We start from the raw sequence: 18479 nt of genomic DNA, 5'->3' as shown, positions 1-18479 counted from the left end.
ATCTCCACCGAGCGGCCCCGCATGATGTCACTGTGTGTACGCTCGTGGCGCCTGATAAAGAGCTGTGGAGGAAGCAGCATGAAAGGGCCAAGCCAAGTTAGCTTCTGCAGTTTTAGCACAAGATGAGGCCGGACTGGTCCTGACTCTCCACTCCATGTACACCTAGAACGTTTGGTCTCCTTCGTCTGGCTAGAGGCATGTGGCACAAACCTAAGCTCAGGTGGGCCATGGCAGCTGTTTTTAAGACAGTCCATACATCTTCCTTGTCAGCAAGTTCACTTCATTGTGCAGACGTCTTGAGGGCTTTTCAATCTTCCCACACCGAAACCCTGTCCCCGGCTAAATGTCCCCTCAGGCTGTACTTTGTAGGCTGGCACCAGATTTTATGTTGAAACTTAACCCCATGCTTTCATGTGTGTGTGGTGGAGGGGGTGGGTTTCAGAGGTCATGTGGCCAGGACAGCTCTGCTCTTTGATCATCCAACAGATTACTGTAAGGTCGCATCATCAAAGAAACCTCTAATAGGTGTGGCCTCTTGGCCCTGGACTCCCTGACCCAATTATTAACTGATTACACTGAATATACATTTATTCTTTCTATTTTTTTGGCATTTAGTAATAGCAATAGACAGAGAAACCCACATGGGCGTTTTGTAATTCTTGTCCCTATGAACTTGAAGTCTAGTTGCTCACCTAAGGAGAATCATACAATGTTTGTTTTACCTGGCGCGTTTCGGTTTGCACAGTGTCTTTAAGGCTCACTCAGCATGTGTTAGAATTTCCTCTTTTGCCCAGGTTACTCTAACAAGCAGTCAGTGAAGCCATAAATTTGACTTATATTTCCTCGATGACTAGCAGAAATACACAAATTTCAGGCTGACCGTGATGGCGCACGCCTTTAATCAAAGGACTCAGGAGGCAGAGGCAGGCGGATCTCTGTGAGTTTGAGGCCAGCCTGGTCTACAAGAGCTAGTTTCAGGACAGGCACCAAAGCTACAGAGAAACCCTGTCTTGAAAGACAAAAACAAAAAAAGAAATGAACAAATTTCCCCCCATGGGTCTATTGGTTTTGCATTTCTTTAAAAGAGAAACTGCATGCAGCATTCTTGAACGAGAATTTTCATGGTGTCAATTTGAATAAGGACTTAGAGACTGTGATTATTAACTGTGGGCAAAGCACCTGGGAGGCCTATTATTAAGTTTTTTAAACAGCTCATGAGCACCAGGCATGGCAGTGCAGGCATGCAATCCTAGCATTCAGGAAGCTGAGGAAGGGGAACCACAAGTTTGGACTATTCCAGGGTATAGAATGATATCTTGCCTCAGAAAGGAAAAACAAAAATACCACCACCACCAAAAACAAAGAAGAAAGCCCAAACAAACCAATACACGATGGGAAACAACCTCATGGAGGTACCAGTGATTTTTTTTCTCTGGGAGAGATGGTATGTCAGCCTCAGCTTGTCCAAACATCAGGCGGAGGAAATTGGATTCTTACTCAAGAGATGGTTCTCAAACCTGGAAATGGGCTCAGAAAGTTTACAACAGTCCCAAACTCATCCAAAGACTGGCAGGGAGAAAGGGGATCTTAGCTTCCATGTTCCTGTTTCCACATACTTTGGTCTCTGACTGCTCTCTAGAAGGGAACCTGGTGGGGGAAGAGAGCCAGTGACTGCCCCAGAAAGGTTGAGGACTTTTGGAAACCTGTCAGGCATTCCACTGTCTGCTTCCCCAAACACAGTTGGTAGCCATCACGACTTAGATCCAGCCAGTGGTGGGAGGACAGCTTGCTGGGGCATCATTAGCACAGTGGCTTATAAGAGCCCGTTAGCAATAAAGAGAGTCTAGCCAAGGAAACATCCAGACAATCCCCCTGTAGCAGGCCCAGTGAAGGTCCAGGCAAGTTCTGCTTTGGCAGGATCAGTCACACGTCTCAGGACCGGATGTGCAGGGACACATCTGAATTGCACCTGCCAGCCCCTAATGGTGCATGCGACCCCTGCGGGGCAAGCAGCACTTTGTCGAGCTTGTGGGGCATGCAGCCGTCTAAACTGTCTGCTGCTCGATTCTGCTGTGACTGAATCAAAGATCATCTGCATAGCAGGATCCACAGGCCGCTCTCTGCAGAGAGCACATTTGGCTTGGCAACCAAACGGATTATTTTGAAGTGGTCATAACAGCACTGCAATCCTCATTAAATTCCTCTGTTTTCTTCAATGTAGGGATTTTCGAGCCAAGTGTCCTCATTCTAAGCAAAGGCAGCATATCAGTCTGGACTGATGCACTGGAGCCTGGGAAGCAGGGCATGGACCGGAAGGCCTCTATGATGCCAGCAAACACACTAGAGGCCCTCGGTCCTTGTCCTCCAGTGTAGTGCGCTTCAATGCACTCCTGCTCCCTGCTGTTGAGACCTTTTAAGTTTTCCCAGTGGCCTGCTGGAGCCAGATTGCCCAGAGTCAAGAGGAGGCAGCTGTCCTAAACACTTCTGTTTCTGCAGGGCACCTTGGCAGACTGGCTAGGTGCCCGAGTTTGGGGATCACTGTGAAATGTGCTTTTCACTTCAGACTGCTCTGTGGGTTCAGGCTAGTTAGCCCCGGAAACTGTTCTCCTTCTAGACTTTCCATCTTCTTCATCCTTGTCCTTCAGTGCCCTGATCCTTTTACATTTTCCCTGGGAAAACCTCCTTGATAAATTGTGTGCATTTAAACAAGTGTATTTCTGGAAACTCGGACTTGTCACTGGGTCAAAGACAGAAATCTGAGCTCCAATTCGTGTCCACCATTTCCAAGTTTCTAGGACCTTGGAGACTACACTCCCCATCCTCCAGCTTGAAGCTATGTTGCTGACACTATCAACTTTCCCCGGAGTGGGCCCATGATCTGAACCAGGCCAATTGGAAAATCCCATCTCTGTGGCATCATGGTCATATGATCCAAATTGTGCTATCTTTAAAAAAAAAAGACCTTAGCTGACCCTAACTGGAGGAGATGTATTATCTCTCTTTAATGGATAAATTAGATGCTTTAAGATTTTAGATGCCATTTTTAATGTCACAGGGACACTGTCTAAAAGACAGGCCAATGCAGAAGACAGCACACTGGAGAAAAAGAGAATGAGCTACTATGTGCGTGGGCTTCCTTCCTCTCTCGAAAGAGTCTTCTTCTTATTGGTAGGTTGCTACCCAGCTTTCCATCAATACAACAAAATGCCCAAGGCAATCAATTAATGAAAAGAAAATGTTGACTTTGGCTTTTAACCTTGGAGCATCCAGCCCGTGATTGGTTGGCTCCGCTGCTTTGGGCTGCTGGCACAGCAATAGCACGTCATGACTGGGGATGTCAGACAGAGCAAAACTGTTCATGTAATGGTCTGGAAACAAACAAAAGGCAAATAGAGAGGAATCACAGATCCACAGGCTCCTCAAGAGCACACCCTCAATGACCTAAAGCCCTCCTTTGGGCTCTAACTCTGAAGGTTATACCATTCTCAAACTTACACTCTGAGAACTAATCCTTTTACACACTGGCCCCACTGAAGACACTTGAGATCCAGACGGTCAATGCTGCCGTTGGTCTGCCCCAGGATGCTAACTCATGGTGACCCTCAGAGCTTGCTGGCACCATGCCCCCATACCACATCCCCTTACTGTGCAGAGCATGATATTTTGTACCCTGAATGGGACAAAGGATCCTCTCTGGATGCCCAGGCTAGCCCATGGGGCCAGGGTGGGAGCTAAGTGCTGGTTCAGGTTCAGGCTTCCCCTGATTATCCCTGCTCATCCTCTTACATAAATCAGTCTTGGAGGCACTCTGGGGCTGTCAGAGTGTCCTTAGAGTCTTGCCATTGTCAGACACTGTTTTACAAGACCCCATCACTGATTCCAGAGCAGTGCAGGAAGTGTGTGGGCTTTACTGATTAGTGAGGATGTTATGTATGCAGCTATCTGGTTGGGTTCAAGATTCATGTCTTCTCTCTCTTATGGGATAAGTCCCATTATGGTCTGAGTATGAAATGTCCCCCACAGGCTTACACAACGAAAATGTGTTCCCCAGTAGGTGGCACTATTTTGGGTGATGGTAGGAAATTCTGGAGGTATGGCATAGCTGGATGAAATAGGCCAGTGGGGAAGAGTGTTGGGGGAGGGGCAGCCCTAAAGATTGTACCCAGTTCTGGTCCCATTCTCTCTGCTTCCCGGATGGACTCTCCTTTGTACACTTCACATCATGATGCTCACGTGGTCCATACACAATAGAGCTCACCATGATGGACTGAAGCCACTGAAATAGTGAGCTGAAATAAATCTGCCTTTCTGCTCTGTATGTCAGATAGTTTTGACACTACAATACAAAAGTAACCCTTGTAAAGAAGCTTGTTTGCCCTTCTGTCACGTGAGGGCATTCTATGAGGAAGCATCCTCACCAGACACTAGGCCTGATTTGTCTTGATCTTAGATGTTCAGCCTCTGGACCTATGGACAATAAATTTATAGTTTTCATGACTTGTTTATTTTATGATAGGCCTGGACAGACAAACATGGAGGCACAGGCAAGCTCAGTAACTTGCCTAAGGAGCTCACATTTTTAAAATACTGTGAAGTATTTTCAGTGCTTTTACTTCTTTAGCTTCTTCCTATACCTCAACAATCTCTTGAATTGGGATTATCTTCCTCCAGCTAATGTTTAAAATGTGAATCGTAAAAAGTTGAAATAAGCTGCCCTTAGCCAAACTTCTCCTAGTCAGCATTCATTTGAGAAGCAATAAAAGCGCAGAAGTGAAGAATGTTTAAAGTATTTGGCTCCCTCTTTGATCATTAACTAGTCGACAGACAGCTCCTAACAGAAGAAGATTGACGTTTGGATGGAAGGAAGTTGAGCAGTTTGAGGCCTGGAGTCTTAATCTTCTCATTCCTCATGTTCTACTATGTTTCTGTGACTCTCTCTCTCTCTCTCTCTCTCTCTCTCTCTCTCTCTCTCTCTCTCTCCCTCCCTCCCTTCTTCCATCTCAATTTCATCTCCACTCATTCCCAACTCCCTGCCTCAAAACGACTTTCTCCTGAATTCAAAGATACCAAGGATCCATGGTAGCTACACTCACCTCTGAAGAATTAGGTGAGTGCCAGCTTGTAATGATTAATTTTCATTGTTAGCTTGCCTGTATCCATAACCACGTAGAAGAACCTCTGTGTGTATGTCTAAGGGCTTTTCTAGAGGGGATTAACTCAGGAGGGAAGGCCCACTCTGAATGTGGGCAGCATCATCCTCTGGGCTGTAAGCTTGTACAGAATAAGGGAAAGGAAAAAGAAAGCTAGTTTGCTATTTTCTTCTCTCTGCTTCCTGGCCTACCATGCTGTGAGCTGTTCTGCTCTGCCACTACCTCCCCACCATGATGGACCAGCTCTTCTGAAACTGCGAGCCACAATAATCCCTTCCCATCTTGAGCAATTTCATCAGGTATTTTGGTTATAGGGACAGAAACTAAACAACACACAGCTCAAACGGAAATGTCAGAAGGAGTTTTATGTTTCCCTGACATTTTAAGGAATAGAAAGCCAAGGAGGGAGGCAAGAGCACGGTCAAGAGATCAGCATCTCCAGGGAACAATAAGACTTTTAGAGAAGAGACCTGAGGACTCTTGTCTTCCCCTGCCCTTTACAGACTGGGAGACTTTACAAGGTATTTGAGTGGAAGGTTCCTTCAGTCAGACAGACTGGGAGCTGGAGTGTGAACCTCCCCCCATTGCTAGCAAGCAGAACCATAGAGACTGTAGCCTGGGTGAGCTGGTGGGAAGAGGTCAGCCAGAGAAACGAAACTCGGTGCCCTGGAGATGACGAGGAAGGAACTCAGCAGAAGCTGCACAAAGCTGGCGTCTAAGGCAGGCACTGCTCTCTCCCTTCTGAACAGTGAACACACGTGGGTGGACAGGCATCTCCTGAGTCAGTCTGCAGCACACAGAGAATTAAAGAAGGCAATAGCATTGAAATGCACCGCATTAATAGCCCCAAGCAGAAAGCAAGCTAAATTGACTTTCAACAATGAGTGGAAGCGAAGGGCAAAAAGGAGATGCATAGGATAATAGGTGGGTGGGAGGAGGTGTTAGGAGAGGTGGGAAGACACTGAGAAATGATTACCCAAAGCTCTTCATTTGAAGCCCAGGGTGACAGCAATCTCAGAGATGAGCTAGCTGATTAAACGGAAACACACAACGTGGCAGTAATTCAAAGAATTGGCACCAGAGAGAATAAGGCTGAGAACAAAAGAAAATGTGAACGGAAAGCCAACGCGATGCTGCATAATCGTGCCTCTCTGCTCGCCTCTGAGCAGGGTCTCTGGGGTCAGGTGTCCTCCGGAGACACACGTGGGTGTGGAAGCGCTGCCCAGGCACCGCAGCGCCTGGCTTGCTATGGAGACGGTACTGTACCGGAGAAGAAAGCCAGGACCAGTCAGGCTGGCCTTGAAGCATTTCCATGGAGAAAGAAATGGATCACGAGTGCTTCCCAGACTCCAGGCCTCACAAGAAACTGAGTTCGTTCCAGCCAGAGGACTTGATCCTAAGCCAGACAGCACAGTTTGGTGTCTCCTTCCCCACCACTTCACAGACAAGGGAAGGGACTGACATTCCTACCTGTGGCAGAGTCCCCAGGTCACCAGACACTCCAACTACTTCTCTGCCACCACTCCAGCCCCTGGCTGGCAGGAGAGGGGCTTTTACAACTCTCTTGCAGTTTTTGTAAGGCTTAATTAATGACATATCAGCACGGGTGGTTATGAGGAAGAACCATTTGGAACCCTTCCAGAGGACTTTTACGCTCTGGCCACAGATGACATCTTAAATGGTGGTGTCCCAATCTCCTGAGTTCATGAGTAGGCACATGAAGAATTCTCTCTTCTCCTTCTTCCTCCTACTGCTGCCTGACAGGAGGAGTGAGTAAGAAACATATTACTGACAAGTGAATTTCCAGCTCCCCCAGAATAACCTCCACTGGGTTGAGACTGGGTCTCAGTAGCATGGCCTGACACACTCTAGTCAGACATACCACCTGGCAAGTGCCAGCCACTAACCAAGCTGACACCTGAAAAGCAACCACGACACCGATTAAGCTCTCTCAAGATTTGATTATTTAAACCCAGTAGGTGTTTATGGGGAAGCAACTGATTGCTGGGCTTTGTGGTTTACCAGGTCGCCGTGGTGAACTAGATCCATGGCCACCCATCACCTGGGAGGCGGTTTACAGAAACAAAGCAAAGGTGCTGAGTGAGAAGTCTTTTCAGAGGAGCCAGAGAGTCTCGTGACAGATGCTGGAGGGTGGGCAGGGTTCAGGAAGACCCCAGAAGAGCAGCCTCCTTCGAGCTGGGCTTTGGAGGCAATTTACTAAGCAAAGAAGGCTTGGGGAACATTCAAGACTTTAGGATTGCAGAGGATCAGGACATTTATCTACTATCTATGTGTCTTTCCTGTGCTAATACCTCCTACAGATGGTAGTGATATTTTGCTTGTGATCTAATCAATAAAACCTGCCTAAAGATCAGAGTGCAGAGCTAAGCCAGAAGTTAGTCATAAAGGCCAAGCAGTGGTGGCACACACCTTTAATACCAGCACTTGGGAGACAAAGGTAGAGGAACCTCTGTGAGTTCAAGGCCACCCTAGGCTATATGAGAAACAGAGCTCACAGAAAGGTGATCCCAGCACTTGGGATCCCATGCCTTCAATCCCAGCACTAGGGAGGTGGAGACAGGAGTGATACAGCTGGGCAGAGAGAGAGAGTGATAAGGCGGAAGGAGACAGGCATTCAGATGCAGTCCGAGGATTCAGTCTAGGATACAGTCTGAGGATTTGTAGAGGCAGGATCGCCCCTTTGGTCTGAGCTTTGGTAGAGGTAAGAACTCTAGTGGCTGACTGTTCTGTTTCTCTGATCAGCGTTTATCCCATGATAGCGGACTCCAAGTTTTTATTAGTAAGGCCAATTAGAATTCATGCTACAACATATGCATGAAGTCACCTTAGCCAGCACCCTTCCTGGAAGCCTTTCTGCCTCTGCTCCTCTCACCCCCTCCTCCCTTCATCTCTGCTTCTGGGGGCACCTGAGTCCCTGTTCTAGTAGCGTTTTCTCACCATTCCCTGTCTTCCCCGCTGCACTGGGGCCTTTCCAGAACCGACCCTGCCACTCTATTTCCAAGCCCAGCAGTGATGCTGTCCTGTAAGAGGTACTAAAATATATATGAAAAGGTAACAAAGAAGAGGAGCAAACCAACTAAAAGCAGTTGAAATTTCATCCCAGAGTTTTGGGTTCTTTGGCTTCAGTTTCTAAAAATAATGGAGAGGCAAGAAAGGGCTGCCCAGGCAATGCCCAGGGACCTAGCCCATTTGGGAGAACTCAGCTGAGCTAGGAGGGGACTGCTCTTGAAAGCACAGAGAGGAGAAGCTCTTTCCTGCGGTGAGGTCATGAAGTCCCACAGCTGTGGACTGCTGATCATCAGTGGGCTGACTGTTGACCAGAAGACAGCATCTCTCTTTTCTCTCATTTTTAACTTATCTATGAGTGTCTCTAGCCTTCTGGGATTTCTGTTGACACTTTTCAGCTTCTGGAGAAGCCCTTGCTGCAGAGAGTAGGGAAGGAGCACTGAGAAGTCAGGAGTCAGAAAAGACAGGAGCTGAGATGCCAGTGAAGAATTAGGAAAGCCAGCCTGAAGTAGGTTGTTGTGGAAGTCCCACGCCCATTTGTCCTGGCTGTTAGCCACACTGTGTGTGCGTGGGGCGAGCTGCTTACAGACCGAGAGTCGGGATATACCTCTGTGTAGCTTAAACTCTAATCCTCCAAATCAGTCCTAAGGTGAGCTGAGGCCAAGAGGATCCAGTCCAGCATGGAAAGTCATTTCAAGGTCATCATGCCTGCCCTTGATATATATTTTCCCAAACCCAAAAAGCACGGACATAGACCTCAGCCATTTCAACACATTCCTCTTTCCTTCACCATCCATTTTCCTTAGTTCCTGAAGCATCTCTGACTCCTCCTTCTGCCCCCGAATAATTCTAAGCCCTGTCCTCTGACTTCTTTTATTTCTCTTGCCTCCATTTTTTCTCTAGATTCTGAGTTTGAAGGGCTGGTCTGTATACAATGCCTTCCCTTGGAGGGGTGGAGGTTGGCCCAGCCCAGATGCTCAACACTAGTGAGGACTGGAGAAGTGGGAGCATATTCTCCTTAGAAACATCATAGTCTATCACCTATGAAACGACGTGATGCAGAGACCCAGGGGAGGCCCAAGCATGTGTATGGTGTGTCTAGACAGAATTCTCTGAACCGGTTATGGACTATCACAGAGGTTTCCTAGGGAAGGGACACCTTCCATGTCCTTCTAGAAGCAAAGACTCTTAGCCTATGTTGAAATTCAGAGGGTGTCATATGCTGTTGGTGACTAGAATCCAGAGGTGGGTTTGACCCAGTGTTTCACGGCTGATTTCCCCGCTCGCATCCTTAACCAACTTTAATAATTGCCCATGATTTGACAGCAGAACACATTTCAAATTTCCCCACTACGAACTCCATCCTATTCTGAAATATTGCGGGCATTACTGTGTCGCTTGAATACTTCCCAGGCTTGGAATCAATCCTCCTCTAACCAAGCGGTTGAGAAAAGGTCCCCTGCCACCTTCCATTCATCTCATATTTCGGAGCTCCCGATGTAATCGGTCCATTCTAAAATACCTTTTTCCGTAAGTCTCTGAGAGTTAGGAGGCTGCTCCCACTTCCTCACAGCAGACTCAGAGCGGGAGGGTTCCTTCTGCCACAGCAGCTCAAGTTGTGTGTGGAGTATGAATTCACCAAGAATTCGTATTATTACCACACCACAATAGAAGTATGAGGGCTAGAATTCAAAGCAGAAACCGTAACAGCAAATAAACCCGTTAACTGCCCACCCCAGCCACATCTCAGGAGGCCGAAACTTTGAGAGTTCCGAGTCTGAATATTTCTAGAGAGCCTGGTATTTAGCCACCAATATCTTTCCACCTGTCCATCCTGATCATCTATTCCATTCTTGGCTTCTTCCCTCTCAGGAATGCTACAACAACACCAAGCCATGCTGCCTGGCTGGGCCTGGTGTACATACCTGTAATGCAAGCTGAGAAGGCTGAAACAGGAGACTAGACTACATAGTAAAACCTGGTCTCAAGAAACCAAAGACTGGAGGTGTAGCTCATTGGTACCACTCTTTCCTAGCCTGGTGCTGGGTTCAATTTGTAGTTCTGTAAATTAAAAGAGACCATTATTCTCAAAGAGTATTCTCTAGGACTTTGGTCCATCAAGGTGGGCTGTGAGAACAGCGTTCTCCAGTTAAATGCATTTGGGAAAGGACTCAGACTTCCTTGGAGATTTATAGCACAAACTGACTAATTTGAGTATCTCAAGAACGTGGACTGGGACAGAAGTGCCCGTGTCCTGACAGATGAGAGAACTGTGACAGGAAATGTAAGCATCCAGTCTGGGCTGCTCACAGGGAAGAGACAGTCCTGCTGGGGGAATATGTGCTGTACCGTCACCCCACCAAAAGGGCTGAAGGGATAGGGAGGGGAAGTAGGGACCAATCAGATGTACTAATTTATGAATAGAGATACATATTTAAAGGGTAGTTTGATACTATGTTCTTTTATCAAAATAATAGTAATTAAGTTCACCCCTGGGGACTATGAGCTTCCTAGTTCTGGGTTCTGGGTCACATTTACATGTGTTTTCTCTTGTGAAGTGGGACTTAAATCCAACCAGAAACATTTGGTTACCCCCATAACATTCATGCCACTATAACACTCATGGTACATCTCGCCAGGCTGGTCGATATTGCAGTTCCCATAATTAAAGCTTGCCTAGCCGCTTCTAGTATGAAAGCCAGACAACAGGGAGGAAGCTCCCTTGCTAGCATCAGTGTGATTTTTGCCTGTCCTGTGACCAAAGTGTGTGATGTCCTCAGCAGCAGGGTCTTGTCATCAAGCCCTTGGGAGCAAACAAGAACAATAGTCTGTGTTGTGTAATGTTCTGGAAGGAACAATATCCCCATGCAGAGCAATTCTAACTAAACCCTTATAAATGTCAATCTACTATTTTATAAACCAACTAAAATATGTTAAAACAATAAATTAGAATTAGAAGGTAGAGATCCTGCTTGGCTGGATAACGGTGTTCCTAAAAGTCATCGATTATTAAATAAAACATCTGTTGGGAGCTCTGTGCTATTTTCTTAGGAGCTGTTGGCCAGGGAGGCCCCAGAGGTCTATAAAACAATAACAGTCTCTTGCCATTCTTCTTAGCTGCTCACCCGTGAAAGGACTCTGGCCAGTTTGAGCATGGTGGGCATGTGGCTCTGGCAGGCCTTGCCCTTCTCACATTCCCTCTGCCTTGCTAGAAACCACTAGATTATATTCCTAAAGCTAGCCACCAAGGTCTATTCCATTATTAGCCACTTCTTCCTTCTGAGACTGACTACCAAGGTGAAATACTATGTTCTGACCACTACAATCACGCATGCATAGCCTTGGCGGTTGGCTGCACTAGCTTGCATGAGACTGGACCTAAGAACAGCCAATCAGGGGCGTGGGAGGGGATCATGAGGGCTTATCTCTTTCTGGTAAATTATTGGCCATTGATAAAACTCTGGCATGGGGGAAGTCTTATCTTCCAGTGTATAAGAACTGGGAAAGTCTTAGCTTCAACTGTCTAGCTCACCAGACCGCATTGGATAGTTCCATACCCACGGTTACTCAGGCAGTCCTGGTTAAACCAAACAAAGCTACACGAGTATGGGAAGGGATCTGTAATGGGGAGGAGATTTGACAGCTGTGGGAGAGAGGTGAGGAAGGTAAAAATAATCAGAATGCACTATAAACAGGTGAAATTGTCAAAGAATGAGTTCAATTAATAAAAACATCTAACATTTGTCTAAAGGAAACCTAGATGAGAGAGGAAAAGTTCTTCCTCTACCACCATGTGGAAGATCCCAGAAGAAATTCCTAACCCTATTCAAGCCTTTAGAGTGTTAAGGAGACAACCGCTTGCTGGTGTCTTAACTCAGAGAGTCAGGCTTTTCTAAACACAGCTTCTTAGACTGGCCATGCCGACTCCGGCTTTCCCCGGTAACAAGTTCTTTGTTCAAAAAGTCAGAAAAATGGATTAGCCCCCTGGGAACACGCAGATTTGGTTCCTTTAATCTTCTAATGACTTTTTAAGAATGTGAAGAAAGCAAAACAAAACAAAATCCAGATTAATAGTATAAGGAACTAGGGCACTAGCCAGGAAGATATAACAAAAGCAAACGTGGTTCTTCAAAGCCAGGAGGGCTTTGCCCTGCTCCGTCTTGAAAGAATGACCATGGGGACCTTGGTGCAGCTCTAGGACTTTGGGTCTCAGTTTACCCTGACTTTGCACACTGAACCCTCCTTCTTTTAAATTCCTTTATTAAGTTACTTTTCATACGCAGATGGTCCTCTAATCAGAGCAATGAAGGGCAGCTGTCTCTCTGCGGGGGTGGAATCCGTGGTCCATGCCCAGGGAGGGTGCTTGGGGCCTTACAGGGAGGAAAGGGGAACATGGGGGTGGAAGATTTGATCTGCAGGTCTGTTCACTGGCGGTCTCAAAGCTGGAACTACCAATGCGAGGCTGGTGAAGGAGACACAGCAGAGGCTCCCACCTGGATCCTGGATTAGGCACAAACCAAACACCCATTTTCACAGATGCTTTATTCAGCTGGGATGAAAAGTTGAAGTAGCTGCTTTCTGACTCAGACAGAAAAACAGCAGCAATGGCCTTGCAGGGGTCATTCATAAGAGGAGAAGAGGGGAGGTCTGTGCTGGAATGGGCTCGGATGCCATGGTAAAGGAGATGGGGAATGAGGGAGAAGGGAAAGGGGACAAGAGAAGGGGGCAGGGATGTTTGTCCCACAGGGACAAAGGACTGCCTCTAGCCAGAGGGGGGGCAGATGTGGCCCACAGGCAAATGATAGTTTATAAAGATGAAATAAAAAAACCCTATGTTAGGAAGAGGTATTTAATTTTAATTGGGCATGTTCATTAGGTGAGCCAAAGGGGGCCTTTGATTGCTAGACTTCAATACTTCAGTAGCTGGGCCTGTGTAGGCAGCCTCAGGAGGAGTGGTCAAATAAGGGAATAGACCTTGGTGGCTAGCTTTAGGAATGTCATCTAATGGTTTTTTAGCAAGGCAGAGGGGATGGGAGAGAAGGGTAAAGCCTGCCAGAGCTACAAGCTTGAGTGGGTCAGTGTCCCTTCAGCTGGTATATTTTCTCATCTGAAACTTCCAGATTCTAATAACCTAAAGTTGTTATCAGGGAGTCATCTTCCCTGTCCAGAGTTTCTCAGCTCACCTGAGGTTTTCAGGTCATTTAACCCTTTATACTAGATCCTGATGGCATATCAAAGGAGAGAGGTTGTGTGTATGTGTGTATTTTTTTTTTTAAGAGACAATGCTCAGGTTGGCTCTGGAGGAAACATATTACCTAGGAAGTGGGACAGGCGAGCTTGTCGGCTACTTGTCTTCTGTTCAAATGTAACCACTGTATGACTGTTCTTCCAATTGAAATGTTCCCTCCTGCGGGAAGGTGGGAGGGTCATTAGACTCAGGAAGTAGAAGAAACAGACAAGGCCCAGGGAATAAAAGAAAAAGACAAGGCTCAGGAAGATCCTGAAAGTTGCAAAATCCATAAAGACCGTCTCCAAAGTTATGAGAGTAGCGGCAATTGCCAGGGTGATCCAACTGGCTGATTTCCCAGCGGGGACTCTGGAGAGTTCAGCTTCTGTGAGCTGCACCCATGCTGGGGTGGTCTTTCAGGGGATGCAATCGCCTTTGAATCATCCATGTTCCTGTCAGTAACTTCTCAGTAACACTCCTAAGGCAATCCCAATGCCTTCACCTGTTTGCTGAGTGAGACGTGGGTGGAAATGTTTCCTCGGCGTGTTGTCGGGGTCCTGTCTAGAGTGAACAGATGTTTGCTCACACTTTTCTAGGGTACACATGACACGGTTGCGTTGCGTCGTTCACACAGTCTCACAGGAAGCTACACTTCCAGTCCTGACTCGTTCCCCAGGTGAGAAGAGTCTAGGAGCAATGCGGGTTTCTTCCTGTTTCTGCTTCTGTGGTATCTCTAGAAGGAGACGTCGCCTCCCTGGCGTCAGCTTCAGTCCTTGCAATGTTTCAGGTCCCTCTTGGGACCTGGCTACCTGTGCTTGGCGTAGGCCCCTCTCTATCTTTCTTCCATCCCTTGGTGACAGTGGCCTCTTGATGCTGCTAGTTTCTGTCTCAACACCATTCTCTCCTGGGCTGCGTGGCTCTTGCTTTTTGTTTCATCAATTCTCCATATTAAACTGCTTTCATTTGGAAGACCTGGAGGAGTTTTCCCTTTCTGATTAAATTCTATTTAACATGATAATCTGCCCTATAAAATGGGGACAGAAAATACCCCTTTTTTTTCTCAATGGGCCAATGCAGTGAAAAACCAATTTCCCCAATTAGTGTCAATGTTATCATTACAAAAGCCACAGAGGACACTCAATGTCATAGTCCCTACAATTAATCCGTCTTCATGCAGAACATTCCACAATTTTCACTAAAACCAAAGCCCAAAGGTTAACCAACAGGCCAGTGTTTGTACAGGGTTGGAACTTGTGCATGTGCCCCTGACTCTGATATTTGTTATTCCCATGGCCTTTTCTCTTCTTGGTCCCCAAAGCTGACCAGGTTTCTCTGCTCTGAATCTTCTCAGATCTGTTCTGTTTTCTTCTGGCTTCAAGTAGAAAAGCTAGGAAAGAAGAAGAAGAAGAAAAAAACATACAGATTTCACATTTCAAATTTCATTTGGCTTCTAAGATAAGTCACAATCAGATCTGCTCTGCACTGTTAGGCTGTAACTGAGGGCTTACTTCCCTGGATAAAGATGTCTTCTCCAAGCCACCAAGCCTCTTCCTACTGGTGTGAGTATCTTGAGTGATGTGGAACTCCCCCTTGTATGCTGTAAATATGTTTTATTGACATTGGCTAATAAAGAAGCTACTTTGGCCAATGGCAAGGCAAGAATATAGGTAGGTGGAAAAACTAAGTGAATGCAAGGAGAAAGAAGGCTGAGTCAGGCCACGCAACTGCTGAAGGAAAAAGACTCAAGAACCTTACCTGTAGGCCACAGCCTCATGGTGATACATAGATTAGTAGAAAATTATTAATTTAAGATGTAAGAGCTAGTGAGAAATATGGCCAAACAGTGTTGTAATTAATATAGTTTCTGTGTGATTATTCAGGCCCGGGCAGCTGGGAAATCAATGCACAGTCTCCATTTGCACCTGGGAGCATTTGCAAGATGCCACACAAGATGGAGCATGATTTGATGAGGGAGAAGGCCGGGACTCATTAATAAATGTCTTTAAACAACTGGTGACACCCATTGGCATAAACTCTCTTCTAAGAATGTTTTAGGACACAGACTAAAAAAATCTGTGTGCCTACCCATTCCCTGGAGCCAAACCTCATTAAGAAAAGAACTTAGTTGTCTCCAAAAGTTCTCCGAAATGACAAATTAACTAAGCTTTTTATAAACGGTGGCTTTGGGGATGAGAAGGAACTGGGCTATTCCCAGTGAGCCTGCTCCATTGATGCAGGAAGCCTGCTGTCTTGCAAAGAGCCCTAGATGGAGTGGTTAGAACGGCACAGGTCCCCATTAGGAAAGAAAAGAATGTAGAGCTAGAACTGGAGTTGACCTGATTTCTCACTGGCTGATTCTTTCATGGATTTGAGAGGAGCAGTGCAAGGAATAGTTATTTATTTTAGGTTCTGTGTGCATGTGTATATGTGTCCGTGTGTGTGTGTGTGCATGTGTATATGTGTCCGTGTGTGTGTGTGTGCATGTGTATATGTGTCCGTGTGTGTGTGTGTGCATGTGTATATGTGTCCGTGTGTGTGTGCATGTGTATATGTGTCCGTGTGTGTGTGTGTGTATGTGTATATGTGTCCATGTGTGTGTGTGTGCATGTGGACACAGGAGGTTGACATGAGGCATTACTTGCTCCTCAATCACTTTTCCCCTAAATTTGGAGACATCTTCTCTCACTGAACCCAGAGCTCACTCATTCAGCCAGGCTGTTTAGCCAGCTCTTGGGATCCTCCTGTCTCTGCCTCAGCAATGCTGGAGTTAACAAGTGTAGACCACTGTGCCTGGCTTTCACAGAAGTAGTGTGTGTTGAACTCAGGTCTTCATGTTTGCGCAGCAAGCACTTCACTGACTCAGCCAGCGCCCCAGCCCTGCTTCAGATTCCTCTCACCATCACCATGTCGTCACTGACATTGTTATCTGTAGCTCCACACCGATACCAGCCAGGACAGGTATCTTGTAAGGACAGCCAATGGGATAATTGTGATGGTACACAAGTCAGTCAACTAGCTATCCACCGACCATCTGTTGGCTCTCTCTGAGGTGCTAACCCACTAGTTCCCAGCAGCACTGTACACTAGAAGCACTGGGCATGCTTGAAATGTGGCAGTGTCTGGGCCTCACATCGGATCAATTATTTAGGGTGTTTTAGTTCAGGTTTCTATCGCTGTGAAGAGACACCATGGTCACAGCAACTCTTATAAAGGAAAATATTTAATTGTGGAATATTATTGATTTTTCTTTTACTCTAGCCCCATGTTGGAGTGCCAAAATGTTGTTTTTGACTCCTTTACTCGTTTGGCTTTTTGGGGGGGCCCACCACCCAGCTCACAAATCACACATGGACGCTTATTCTTAGTTATGAATGCCCATAAACAAGCTTGAGCTTGTTTCTTGCCAGCTTTTCTTAAATTAGCCCATCTACCTTTTGTCCCTGGGCCTTTTTCCTTTTTTACTTCTGTATATCTTACTTTCCTTCTTACTCCCTAGCTGACTGGGTAGCTGGGTGACTATGTGGCTGTGTGGCTGGGTAGCTGGGTGACTATGTGGCTGTGTGGCTAGATGGCTGGGTAGCTGTGTGGTTGTGTGGCTGTGTGGTTGTGTGGCTGTGTGGCTGGATGGCTGGGTGATTGTGTGGCTGTGTGGCTGGGTAGCTGTGTGGTTGTGTGGCTGTGTGGTTGTGTGGTTGTGTGGCTGGATGGCTGGGTGGCTGTGTGGTTGTGTGGCTGGATGGCTGGGTAGCTGGGTAGCTGTGTGGCTGTGTGGTTGTGTGGTTGTGTGGCTGGATGGCTGGGTAGCTGGGTAGCTGGGTGGCTGTGTGGTTGTGTGGTTGTGTGGTTGTGTGGCTGGATGGCTGGGTAGCTGGGTAGCTGGGTAGCTGTGTGGTTGTGTGGTTGTGTGGTTGTGTGGCTGGATGGCTGGGTAGCTGGGTAGCTGGGTGGCTGTGTGGTTGGGTGGTTGTGTGGCTGGATGGCTGGGTAGCTGGGTGGCTGTGTGGTTGTGTGGTTGTGTGGCTGGATGAATGGGTAGCTGTGTGGCTGTGTGGTTGTGTGGCTGTGTGGCTGTGTAGTTGTGTGGTTGTGTGGCTGTGTGGCTGGCCCCCAATGTCCTCTTCTCCTTGTTCTATTGTCGCTTGCTCCTTCTCTCTTCCAGATTTCTCCTTCTATTTAAACTCTCTGCCTGCCAGCCCTGCCTATCCTTGCTCCTGCCTCACTATTGTCTATTCATCTCTTTATTAGACCATCAGGTGCTTTAGACAGGCAAAGAATCACAGCTTCACAGAGTTAATCAAATGCAGCATAAACAGAAGTCACATACCTTAAATAATATTTCCAAACAGTGGTGACTTGCTTAAAGTTCAGAGGTTTAGTCCATTATCACTATGGCAGGAAGCATGGCAGCAGCAGGCAGGCAGACGTGGTGCTGGAGTAGAGCTGAGAGTTCTGTATCTTGACTCCCAGGCAATAGGAAATGATCTGTCTCACTGGGTATGGTTTGAGCATATGAGACCTCAAAGCCCAGCTCCATAGTGACACACTTCCTCCAACAAGGCCACACCTACTCCAACAAAGCCACTTCCTAATAACACCAAGCCCACTGGGGGGACACTTTTCTTTCAAACCACCACAGGGGTCTGACACAGAGTAATTAACAATTAGTATTATTTTTAGTATTATAACACACAGAACATACTGAGCAAATTGGACGTTAGGTATGACTTGTGTTTTAGATATATTATGCTTACAAGACATCTTGGATGATATGTCTAACAGGACGGCATTGTGGTGCCTTATATCTGTAATCCTCACACAAAACTCAAAATTGCTATGAGTATGAAGCTATACCCAGTAAGCTCCAGGCCAGTTTGGACCACAGAGCAATGCTTGTCTGAATAATCAATCAATCAGTAATCAATCAATCAATCAATCAAACAAACAACCATGTAGAGCTAGGCAGATAGATGGGTGAGCAGTTCAAGGCATTCGATTCCTGGATCCCACGACCAAAGTAAGAACTGACTTTAGAAAGTTGTCCTCTGACCTCCTTACTTATGCACTGCGGCATGCCC

Source organism: Microtus pennsylvanicus, chromosome 6 (assembly GCF_037038515.1).
Source record: "Microtus pennsylvanicus isolate mMicPen1 chromosome 6, mMicPen1.hap1, whole genome shotgun sequence".
NCBI classification, from domain to species: Eukaryota; Metazoa; Chordata; class Mammalia; order Rodentia; family Cricetidae; genus Microtus; species Microtus pennsylvanicus.
Note: the sequence above shows the minus strand (reverse complement) of the source record.